Below are 13630 nucleotides of genomic sequence, written 5' to 3'. Positions count from 1 at the left end.
TTCCATTATTATGCAGTATTATACTGTAATTTTTGATATTATGCTATAATATACTATATTATACTGCATTTTTCAATACAATGGTGTATTACACCGTATTCTTCAATACAATGGTGTATTATACTATATCTTTCAATACAATGGTGTATTATACTATATCTTTCAGTATTATGCTGTATTATACTGTATTTTCCATTATTATGTAGTATTATAATGTAGTTTTTAATACAATGGTGTATTACACTGTATTTTTTAATCCAATGGTATATTATGCTGCATTGCTATGTATTATGCTATATCATATTATATTATACTGTATTTTTCAGTATACTATACTGTATGATGATATATTTTACTGTACCATGCTGTATTATCATGATCCGAGCACTTTTTGAAGTAACATCTTGAATTCTGATGAAATTGGGATATGTTCTGGTTTTTAGTGGTATTTAAACGTGTTTCGAAACATTTTGAAAATTTTTTTTAAATTCTCAGTTTTACAGCTGTTTGAAATTCTGTCATCTTTTTTTTCTAAAAGTTGTAATTATTAAACTAGCCAACGGATGAGAACAAGCTTTAATATCCTTATAGTAAAGGTATTAAAGTATCGAGTAAAAATAATATCAGTTCAAACAAAAATTTTGTTAACAATTTTTTTGCAATTGTGCCCGAGACCGCGTGAAATGACCTTATAAGGAATAGCTGTCTTATCTCAAAGATTTCTGTGTGAAGTGAATTGAAAAAATTACTAAATATACTTTAAAACATGCCTAAAGTATTCCCAAAGTTATACAAATATTAACTAAACTCTTCTCTGTAAAAAACCATTTTTAATAATATTTAATATTTGACCTCCTTATTTGGTTTCCCCTCTTAACACATTGATTACCAAACTAATACTTGTGAAAATCCCTGCGTGATTAAAATTCTGTTTCGAGACAATTGAAATCTGTGTAATGTAGCATTTATCACTGTATTATTTCCCTAACCTCACCCAGATTCATAAATTCCATTCAGATTTACTTTCTTCGTTAGCAATGACTCCAGAATTAATTTCTTTAATTCCTCAGAAAAAATCTCTGTTACCCATACATAGAGAACATGACGACGACAAAAATGTTGTGTTAACACTTTGGCTTCCTGACAAATATTCTTGAAAATTTCTGCCATGATTAAACATTACTTGGACTATCAAAGACTACATAATCAAACATCTCTCATAGTATTTATTTTTGTAACTCCATCGAAATTCATGAATTTCATTTAAATTCATGAATTTCATATAAATTCACTTCCGTTGATGCTTAACTTTCGTAATTCATTTCTCCAGTTCTTCTGTGAAAAACACCGTCACCCATATATGGGTGACGTGGCGATCAACGTGTTAAATTGTAGAATACCTTGCGCTAACGGTTTACTCGTAAAAAAAATTCAAGGAAGCCATTTTTCCGGGTTGCGATCGAGAATTATATCCCTCTGTTTCCATCGAATTTCTATGACCATTTCCACGTTCCCCGACCGTTTGCTTTTTACTTTCATTTCTTCCTGTTCACGTAATCTTGGAATTCGGCGTTAACCTCGGTTAAAAAGTGAAAGTATTCCGGTTGGATTAAGCAGTTTCTTCCGCAGCCTCGTGGTCTTCCTCCGCGTTCGGTATGATTTCACTGTCGCGTGGAGTCTCGCCGGATGCTCGACGGGGGGACCTAATTTTCTGGGTAATGGTGACTGGAACGGGTTAAGGACAGACAGCACACGGGCTCGAGTAAAGCAGAGTGGAATAGGATTGAGCACGGTGGGGTAGGGTAGGGTTAGGGTAGAAACTATATGTGAAGCTGGCACCCGACTTTTCAAAAATTATTATTATTATTTTTTTTTTTTTTTTTTTTTTTTTATTAATAGTTTTGTTTGTACTTTCATTAATTAATAATTAAAAACAAAAATTAAAAAATGGTCAGCACACGACATTTAGATTTTTGAGATCTGTTTTTTCCCCTATTCTTTAGAATCGTTTGTACCCGTTTCTACCGCTTTTCGTTTCGTTTGTACCTCAATAGTTTAAATTTTACAGCAATTATTTATACACGTAAGAGAGAAATTCGTCAATTTTCAAGGTTTTTAAAATCTGTTTTTTCCCTATTCTTTAGAATCGTTTGTACCCCTTTGTGCCGTTGTTCGTTTCGTTTGTACCTCGATAGTTTAAATTTTACAAGCAATTGTTGGGGAATGGGGAAAAAACAGATTTGAAGAATATTGAAAATTGACGATTTCCGCTCTTACGCGTACCAACAATTGCTATAAAATTTAAACTATTGAGGTACAAACGAAACGAAAAGCAATACAAACGATTCGATAGGATAGGGAAAAAATAGATTTCTCAAAAATCTAAATGTCGAGTGCTGACCATTTTTTGAATTTTTTTCAATTATTAATCGATGAAGGTACAAACGAAACTATTGGTTGTACAATCAAGTACAAACGAAATACTATAATTTTCTATAAAAAAAAATTAATTTCCGAAAAGTCGGCTGCCAGGTTCGTATAATTTAGGGTAGAGCGGACTGAAATCGAGTCGAACCGAAAATGTAGAAATAAAATACAGTAGAGCCTCCCGAATTTTGGAATAATAAAACAATCACCTTTTTTTTATGGTAAATGTAAATTCGATGAAATAGATAACTAACAAAATTGACAATTAGTTTCATATTTCAAGATACCGATTTCTTTTTTTGTTGCATTTTCACAAAGCGTAGGTCTTTAAAAATGTATTTGCCGAAGGATTTTGTTGAACTCGGAAAATTAACAAAGTGTTCGCAACGACGTAAATTGTGCAAAAGTGAGATTCATTTTCGACAAGCGAGTAAGCGAGGATTGGGTTTAATCGCAATCGTAAGTATACGTACTTGGTATGAACATTTTTAAACGCGATTTCCTTGTAAGTATATTTTTTGAAATGATTGCCATGATATCTCGAGTTCCACTTGACCGAATGACATCATGTTTGAAGTGAATCTTGCGCACATGTGCCTCTATCGTCCTAACAACGGTATCCAAAATCTGATTATTCTAAATATTTTAGTTTTTAATATACAAAGGACAAGAAAAATGCAAAACAATCTTTTTTTTTTTTATTTTGTTAGACGTAGAAATGAATTCCGTCCCTTTATATTCATATTCATTGTATAACTGTAGTTCAAGTAAAAATATTTAATTATCGTTTTATTAGGGTAAATTATTAAGCTTTCGACTTCTCAACCTTACTTACGTTACAATGAATTTGTATACATGTCAGTTTCAATCTGATGGTCATTACACTGTATCTATACATATATATGAACTTTAGTAATAATCAAATTTCATTTAATGTCATCTTTCTTGATAATTGAGCAGTATTTACTCACTATTTCGATGCAAGTCTCAACCTGATGGTCACTACACTGTATCTATATATGCAAAGTTTAGTAATAATCGAATTTCGTCTATTATCATTTTTTTTTTTTTTATAATCGAGAAGTATTTGTCCACTATTTTGATGCAAGTCTCAACCTGATTGTCATTACACTGTATCTATGTACATATAAGTCTCAACTTGATGGCCATTACAATTTATCTAGATACATAATTTCAACTATCAATCTTCCTAATAGTGGTAATAGAAAGTGGTAAATTTAACGTAGGAAAGTGTAGAATGAATTTCTACATCTAATGTCATTTAATGTCATCTTTCTTGATAATTGAGCAATATTTACTTACTATTTTGATGCAAATCTCAACCTTATGGCCATTACAATTTATCTAGATACATAATTTCAACTATCAATCTTCCTAATAGTAAAACGCACAAGTTACATCGGTATTTGATTTAACATGGGTGCCCTGTTGGAATGTATTCTCCGAAATAGAAAACGAAAACTCATACGGCTTTTCTTTCTAATTAAGTGGTAAATTTAACATAAAACGTAAACGTAAACTTGCAGAATTAATTTCTACGTCTAACAAAAGTGAAATATGATTTGTGAAAGGGTAACGATTTTTTGCACTATAAAATGCCAGTAATGAATCGGTTAATCGCTACGCTGTATATAATTAGGTATACCTAGATTGAAATAATTATAGAGCATCGTCTTTGTAAGTAGATCCGGTTGAGATACAAAGTTTGATATTTGAACTAGTTGAAAAGTTGTTGGCGTTCCACGAGGATCCGTCGGCGCAGCAGTTGATAATATTGGTCTGCTCGCGTTTCTACTTCCCATCGGACGTTCTTCTGGCATGCTTTGGCCATTATTTCACTCAGGAGTTCTCAAATAATATACTTCCCCTCTTCCCTGCCCTCAATGAACGAAAACTTTGTATAAAATAAAATTGTATTCCTGGTACAGTAAAGTCTCCATAAATGCACAAACTCGGGACTGAACTAGTGCATTTATGATGTGCTAGTTCTCTGAGACCTAATGCATACACGTCTCGAATTTCTGATATCCCAGATACTAGACTTAGGAATTATGGTAATTTTAGATAGAATCTTTTGAATTTTATACACTTCCAAAACCGTAAGACTTTTCACTTTTTAATTGGAAGAATACATTACACAGCAGGGCACATATAGGTTTAAAACCAAATACAGTAAACCCTCTATAAATGCACAAAGATCTCTACCATAAATGCACAGAAACCACCCTATCGGTCCCATACTTTGTCTAAACAAGTCAAGATGGAACACAGCTGCACCCTCTTCACTTGTGTCTACCAAAAAAAAATCCCATACGCGCAGCGATGGTTTTTGTAAACGAAAAACTTTCTATTTTAGGAAGAGAAAATCTAATATTGACCTATGCGAAGCTTAAACTTCTTCCAAAAGTCGCACCTTCGAATTATAATAAATTCGGGCCGACGACTACCTGATCGGACCCTCGACAAATTACCAAATTCCTCAATTTGAGAATTTGTACCTACGTGCAAATGAGGGCCGGATTTATTACGAGGATGAGTTTATTTCTCGGACGAATTTACTTATTGGGGATAAGGATAAATATCGGCTCGAACTTTTAGATGTACAGGAAGGTTCACGTAAACACTGGAAATATTTTTATTGTTGCGGTAATAAAATTTTTCTTGAGACTACGAGAACAATCTAAATGAATGTCAAATTTCTATGGATGGTTTACAGCACAATGTAAACCTAACGGTGAAATTTGAACATGGGTGCACATATTTATCAGAATGCAGTCATTGAAGAAATAGTATCTATTTTTGGTCTTCCCCGCATCATTCGCTTACGTACGTACAATCGTAGAACACTAACTAAAAAAAGATGAATGGTAAATATTGTCCGAATTATATCGTGTTTGGTCTTATCTTAATCAGAAAAATGTCAGGAATATGATGGCAAAAGTTTTACAACAAAAAAGTTAATGATAAAAAAGTTCCACCGGTCCATTGACGCGTTGACGGTTTCTGTGCATTTATGGTAGAGATCTTTGTGCATTTATCGAGGCTTTACCGTATTTGGTTTTACACGTATATGTGCCCCGCTGTGTAATGTATTCTCCCAATTAAAAAGTGAAAAGTCTTATGGTTTTGGAAGTGTATAAAATTCAAAAGATTCTATCTAAAATGACCATAATTCCTAAGTCTAGTATCTGGGATACTGGAAATTCAAGACGTGTATGCATTAGGTCTCAGAGAACTGTACAAAATTCGTAAGATTATATCTAAAATGATCAGAATCAGTGTGAACTTCCCAAGCACAACATAGAATCGAAACAAAGGATCGATTCAGCGTAAATGTAAACGCATACGTTGATTCGCCAGTGATATAATTCGCGTCATTCCATATGCTTGGGACAGTATTATTGAATTCATACCGTCAAGATTGCTATTATAATTCGCGAAAGAGTCACACGTCACGAGTTTTGAATCGTAAACATCTGCAATTTGATCATACCTATCTCAATAGGCACTTTATGCGAACATAACAGTGTCTCGTTGGCGATTTGATAATTGAAGTTGGTTTCACATTTTTCTGCTCCACTTTTCAAGCAAACATGATCGAGTAATCCTTGAGAGAGGAGAATTAAAGGGAACAATGACGATATCTGTTTGTTAACGATAATGAAATAAGTTTGATGAATTGTATCATCCGACGAACAGGTTCGATGAAAAATGAAAATTGTATATATGATTTGTTGTTGAAAAATTAAATTGATAAAGCTTCGTTTGAATCCTTCGGCTTGAATAAGTTTCATTAAACCTGGCTATGTTTAACGTTTCACAAATAATTAAAAATGACAAAACTTGATTGCAACGTACATACTACAATCACGATCGCAATTATACAGTGTAACTGTGGCTGACTACAATTACTATTACACTCGCACAGGATTCGAATCTTTAATCGCAGTAAAAATTGCAAATTGTTACAACTACGATTACAATTATAGAATGTAATTTCGTGATTGCACTTAGAAATATAATTGTGAAATATAACTATGTCTGGCTACGATTACTTCTAGAAAATGTAATTGCAAAGGATTACGATTACGGTTACGATTGTAGAATGTAATTCTGTGATTGCAATTAGATTACAAAGTATTGAATTACAAGTACATTGAATAGTTGTAAACATTTGAAGGTAGAACATTATTCCGAGCATTAATTTAATTGAAAGTTAAAAAAAAAAAGTTACAGAAAAGTTTGTTGAAAAAACGTCAATACATTTATTTCTCCTTGAATTTTAATAACAAACGTGCAATTGTTTGCTATCCCAACTTCGTCGCTTTTTAATTAAAATTAAACCTCGCATTATTTTGAAGAACAATTTCACAATTGTTTCAAGTAATTATGAAACAAAAAAACGTGTCATTTGAAATAACTATGAAATAAAATATCGAGCAATTTCTGGGCAATAATTTAATTCATCTTCCTTTTTGTTTCAGGTGAGCCATAAAAACCTTTGCGTAGATGAATCTCTAGAGCCAATTTTCAAAAGAAACTTCCCCGAAGAAATAGGTATTTATCGCAAATATTCATTGTTTACAAAGAAGTATTAGACAGCCTCTCAACTATGCACTTTTCCAATACAAAATGGGAACTTGTTATTTCTTATCATCTTTACCTGTGAAACTTCTAATTACTTATCATTTTTACCTGAGAAACTTCTGATTGCTTATCATCTTTACCTGAGAAACTTCTGATTACTTATCGTGTTTACCTGAGAACTTTACGGAGTATTTACAAGTTCTAAATGTACTTTTATCGATCCTTTTTTTTTTTTTTATATAAATCACAGCGCACATTTTTCGTCCTTTGTTTAAGCTCTCGAGGGATGTTGACAGATATTATTACGAGTATCTTTGCTCATAGCAAAATTATCGTTATTTACGAAAGACCTGGGCATATTTTAAATGATATAAAAAGAAGATATGACTGTTTGAAATAATTTATTAGGGAGCGTGTTTTTTAATATAATTATTTGAAAATAAAAATAATATTAATTCGTTTGAAAATAGTAACTACTTGGAATCATTTATTAAAATTAGATTAAATAGAATTATTTACAAAATATTTTACGGCATATTTTAAATGATGTAAAAAGAAGATATGACTATTTGAAATAATTTATTAGGGAGCGTGAGGTTTTATATAATTATTTTAAAATAAAAATAATATCACTATTCAGAATCATTTAGTTATTTGTGTATTTCACATTTAAAAGAAATAATCGCCAAAGTAACGTGCAAGAGATACAATTTATTTTAATAACATAATTATGAAATAAAGTAACATGTTATTTGAAATTATATATTGTAAATAAGGTTTACAAATTCCAAAAAGGACAAAAATAATAATAAAGTAAAATATCATGTTGTTTGAAATAACATTTCAAATAATGTTATTTGGGAAGTGCCCTGATCTGATTCCATCCGATATCATTTGGAAGAACAGTTTCGCAATTATTTCGAACAATTATAATGTAATTCTTGACTCATCGCAATTTCTAAAATAAAAACGAGTCAAGATGTAAAGTTAGGAAAGTTGTGTGCGCGATCAGGAACACATGGTTTGTTATTAGAGCGCCGTTATCACAGGAAGTGGCCTCCAAGTCCTTGTGGTATGTATTATCAATTAGGCCATGCCATATAGCCATATATGGATGACAAAACTTCCCGCTATGTAACAAAAAGAATTCGTTCTTGAAGTTTTATAATAAACAGGTGTATTGCAAGTATATTAAATGATAATTGTAACCTTTAAAGATTTTCAAGAGTGTTTGAGACTTTTCTTCTAAAACACGCATATATATGTTTTAATAAAATTAACTAGATATTTAAAAAAAAAAGTTATTGAAAATTTTTTATTAATTAAAAAGCTGTTATAAACGAAGTAAAAGTTGTTTTTTGAAAAAGTAGTTTTGTGATGGCCATGGTTGTTTGAAACTGGGTTATTTAAAAACAATAATTCGAAAAGATTTAGTTAACATATTAGTTTATATCCTGTTTGAACGAAGGATTTTACGAAATGTTACTTTGCAACGAAATGATGAGCATATTTTTTCGAACGTCCTTAAGGTAGTTCCCCATGAATTTATTTAATGGAGTGTTCTAACAAAACGTCACTTGATTGTTCTTCGATTAAATATAAATCGCACGAGCCTATTTCGATTTAAATTGACCACTCCAGTTTTATGGAAAACGATATCAATCTTAACACAGACCTTTATGAATCGTACAGATTTTTACGTAAATTTTTTCAAATTAAATCAAAACGCAATTCAAGAAGCTGCTGAGATATGTTATAACAATCGATATTATCAACCATAAAAAAAAAAAGAAAAAAAAAGTAATTACTGAGCGTCCCGGTTTTATGAAAAACGATATCGAAATTTTGTAATTTTAACATAATTTCGTATGAAACATACAAACTTCCACATGAATTTTTCCAATTTAAATCAAACTGCAATTTAGAAAGTTGCTGGATATTTGATATGTTATAATAATTGGAATTATAAAACATTAAAAAAAAAAAAAAAAAAAAAAAAAAAAAAAAAAAAAAAAAAAAAAAATGAAAATTATAAACTGCACCGTTACAGATATATAATTCAATAAAATCGACTTTGTTATTTTAAAGTATTTTTACACTGAAAATCACGACATATGCCCTAAAAAACCTTCCTTTCGACACCCTTAAACTCATCGCCAGAAAATTGCCCCTTCATCGCCAAAAATTTCTCGAATATGCACCTTTATTTGTCATTAGGGAGCGTGATTTTTAATACAATTATTTGAAAATAAAAATAATATCAATTGATTTGATAATAGTAACTCTTTTTTTGTTAATTTAAGATATTTTTAAATACAAAAATCACGACACATGCCCTAAGAAACCTTCCTTTCGACACCCTTAAACTCATCGCCAGAAAATTGCCCGTTCATCGCCGAAAAATTCCCGAATATGCACCTTTATTTATACCGTTCTAGGTAGTCCTCCATCCTTGAAACAAAATTACTGTACTAAAGTGGCCTGGGTTAAGTCTAATCAACGTTCAGCGCGATTAGTGGACTGCGGATCTTTATGCAAAATAAAATGTTCGCGAACGTCCCTATAAAAATTGAACCCAAATAGGAATTTATTTTATTCTGCAAATATTACAATATGAACTTTACTTTCAATCTTTTTTACATTCTTGCATATTGTTTGCATTTTGTAGCTTCTTGTACATTCAAATTTTCTACAAATGCACAAAGATCCGCAGTCTAGCGATCAGGTTAGCCATGGATCTGGAGATTTAGATCTGGGTTTATTTGGGGCCTGGGTTAGTCCCGTTTCTTGATAAAGAACAGAATGTTTGACGAATATCCTGCATCTGAGATATCAATAATCTGGGTTTGGCCTGGGTTAGGTCTGGATAAACGCTCGCGTCACGCAACCACAAATAAAAAAGACTCGCGTCGGATAACCGTGGACAAGAATAGACGCGTTCCACGTGCAATTTGTTTGCATAAATTCCAATATCTCTTTTTGTTATTCATACTCGGTGTCAAACAACGAAATAACGCGTGTTATTTACAATTCTTGGATTATCTATATCGCCGTTACACGATACGAATGCGTAAACGATTGTATCTATAGACAACCTGTCTAGTCGTAAATTCTATATTTAGCGAGTCGTGATTACTGATACCTAGGGCTTTGTCGCTTCGAAACCTGTTTCTGCCTTGCAAACAAAATTCTCTTTCTAGAATCGTTGACCTGAAGGTGATTAAGTAAAGGGAGCATTTGGGGGGTTGGGGGGGGGGAGCATATTTAAAATTCTCTGGTAATGAGTTTTTAAGAGGGTATCCTGAATTCGGAGGTCTAAAAAATGCGGTTTTTCGTAAATTTTTTTAGGATGGAAAAAAAATAATTAATTCCATCGATCTTTTTAATAAATTTTCATACATATTTGAGTAGTTCTGTATAAATTTGTTCAACAAGAAATATTGAAATTGAGTCGACTGCGACGCACATTTGTAGAGCACCTCGCGATTAAAACCTCCTATCGGCGGGAACGATATGCAGGTCGTAATTTTGGTGTGACACAAAAAAAACCAAGAGAAATTTTCATTTTCATACATTTTTCTTCTACGTGAACTAAAAAAATTCACGCAACTAAAATTTTAAACAACTTTTTTATCAAGTTGAAGCGATTTTTTTCACCCAAAGAACTCGTTCTTTTTTTCAAACTTGTAGTAATTTCGCATTTCGCCATTTCTGCGGGTTTTTCTTAGCTCGCATAGAAGAAAAATGTATGAAAATGAAAATTTCTTTTAAATTAAATTATTTTGTTCCAGCCTAAAAAAATTCACGAAAAACCGCTTTTTTTTTAGACCTCCTAATTCAAGATTCCCCCTTAAGGACAATCGTAATTTTTGTGTTTAAAAATATCTTGAATTAACAAAGTTATGAGACTCGATGGCGCTGTCGTTTTTTCCGTGAGCATTTTGGGTAATTATAATTTTTCCTTCAATAGGCGTAAAGACACCAATGAATCTTTATACAAAAAAAAGTATTGTCTGTAAGCTCGGTAATGTATACAAACATTCGTGTACAAAATTTCAAATGGTTTCATTGAACCGTTCATTCGTAATAAATTCGTTAACAAAGCCTTATTTTCAACGTTTTACCACGCTCTCCTCTCTGTAACGTCAGAACTTTGTTAATTTAAGATATTTTTAAATACAAAAATTCCGACACATGCCCCAAGAAACCTTCCTTCCAAAGCTATTTGAACCTGCACACACACCAACGCACACAAGGCATGTCAACTGAATTTTTTAAAATATTAGCTGAACCAAAATACATTGTGTACATTGTATTTTGTTAGGTCGAGTTGCAACGTTTTAGGAGAAGAAACCACGTTAGGAGTTCACTTATTAAATGTTTCTTGGGATATTTTATATACAGGGCGTCTTATATATATTCAAATTAAATTTTTGACGTCGAATTTTTTTTCTTGAACGAACCTTCATATGTGAAAAAAAGTTTCAAAAATAGAAATACATAGCTATGTGAGCCTGGCACCCGACTTTTCTAAAATTAATTTTTTTTTTATAGAAAATGATAGTGTTTTGTTTGCACTTGATCGTACCACCGATAGTTTTGTTTGTACCTTCATCAATTAATAATTAAAAACAAAAATTAAAAAATGGTCAGCTCCCGACATTGAAATTTTTGAAATTTATTTTTTCGCTATACTTTAGTATCGTTTGTACCCGTTTGTACAGCTTTTCGTTTCGTTCGTACCGCAATAGTTTAAATTTTACAACCAATTGTTGATACGGTTAAATTATAAAATTGAAACTATTGCGGTACAAACGAAACGAAAAGCTGTACAAACGGGTACAAACGATTCTAAAGAATGGAGAAAAGACAGATTTTAAAAATATTGAAAATTGACGAACTTCTCTCTTACGCGTATCAACAATTGCTGTATAATTTAAACTATCGAAGTACGAACGAAACGAAAAGCTGTAGAAACGGGTACAAACGATTCTAAAGTATAGGAAAAAACAAACTTCAAAAATTTCAATATCAGATGCTGACCATTTAAGAAATTATCTTTAATTATTAATTAATGAAGATACAAACAAAACTATTGGTGGTACAATCAAGTACAAACGAAACACTATCATTTTCTATAAAAAAAAATTAATTTTCGAAAAGTCGGCTGCCAGGTTTACATAGCTATGTGTTTTTGTTTTTGAAACCTTTTTTCATATATTTTTCACATAAAAGTTCGTTCGAAAAAGAAAATTCGACATCAAAAATTTAATTTGAATATATATACAGGGTGTCCGAAAAGTCGGGGAGGAGCCGGAAATGAGGGGTAGCTGTGACGATTCTGAACGACAATTTCCTTTGCAAAAATGTCGGATGGGGCTTCGTTAAGGAGATATTAAGAGAAAACCCCGACCAATCAGAGCGCGCGTAGACCGTTGGAGCGGCCGCGGTAGCGAAGGCTACGCGCTAGGCGGCAGCGTCAATTGTCCTTCGATGCACGTCGAGTCACTTGTTCGCGCACAAGCCCGGCCGCTTAGCTCGTAGCCTTCGCTACCGCGGCCGCTCCACCGGTATCCGAACGCTCTGATTGGTCGACGTTTCCCGTTAATATCTCCTTAACGAAGCCCCATCCGACATTTTTGCAAAGGAAATTGTTGTTCAGAATCGTTTCAGCTACCCCCCGTTTCCGGCTCCTCCCCGACTTTTGGGACACCCTGTATATAGGACGCCCTGTATATAAAATATTCCAAGAGACAATTAATACGTGAACTTGCAATTAATACGTATCTTCCTTTCATTATCCAAACAAACTCAAGCCCAAAATTTTCCGTTCGTCGACAAAAAGGTCGCGAGTTCGCACCTTGAAAAACTCCAACCGGCGCGGTCTTTTAATTAAATTAGAAATAAAACTATTCCCTCGCATGACGAGCATGCATTCACGTTAACGTTTTCCATGGGAATGGCGCGAACGTGTCCAAGTCGGCCAGGAAACGCGTGACGCGTGGTGCAGAGCCTGCTGGTTTTACAATAGAATGTAACCGTGGGTGGGGGTTGCAAACGCCTGAGGGTGGACAGCCCGACGCATGAGAGTTTACTGCCTTGCTGCAGGATTTCATCGAACGCCGTAACGCGTCTATTGTTTTTCCGAAGACACATTTACGTTGCGCCAACTTCCTCTTGCGCGCTTGAAATTCATGGAGGAAAGATCGACGCCGCGCATTGACCCATCGAAAATTTATTGGAGTTTATAAACCGAGGTGCTAGTTTACTTTCGCTTGGAAAACGGGAGTGTAAACGTTGAGGAAATTTGTTATCTATTTGTTATCTTGGTGATATTTTGAACAGAAACTTAGCTACCGTTCTCAGGATTTCTTAAGGCCCCATATACCACAGTGCGCGCGCGGTAAATGGGTGTATTTTTAATAATTTTTTTCGAGCAAACGATGAATGTTTTTTTTTTCATTGATACTTGTATCCAATGTATACATAAATAAGACACTACACAAATTTTCTTATCCAAATATTACGAATAGTTTGCGGTGTACGCCGCTACCAAAAGGACACTACCGAAGTTGCTGCTTGGTGGTTGACAACG

General features: G+C 33.1%; 1 protein-coding gene across 4 annotated transcripts in view; it reads left to right on the top strand.

Moving 5' to 3' along the window:
• Positions 1-13630, top strand: part of LOC128893656 (brain tumor protein-like) — a 136464-nt gene that overhangs the window by 75947 nt on the left and 46887 nt on the right. Inside the window, exon 2 of one of the 4 annotated variants that reach the window (XR_008461392.1) lies at positions 6933-9034. The exons of the other annotated variants lie outside the window; for them this stretch is intronic. The gene's annotated coding sequence lies outside the window, so the exon portion shown is untranslated. Of the gene's footprint in view, positions 1-6932; positions 9035-13630 lie in introns of those variants that run through there. 4 annotated transcript variants of the gene reach the window in all.

Source organism: Hylaeus anthracinus, unplaced genomic scaffold (genome assembly GCF_026225885.1).
Source record: "Hylaeus anthracinus isolate JK02 unplaced genomic scaffold, UHH_iyHylAnth1.0_haploid 3, whole genome shotgun sequence".
NCBI lineage: Eukaryota > Metazoa > Arthropoda > Insecta > Hymenoptera > Colletidae > Hylaeus > Hylaeus anthracinus.
Note: the sequence above shows the minus strand (reverse complement) of the source record. Positions and strands in the feature narration are given on the sequence as shown.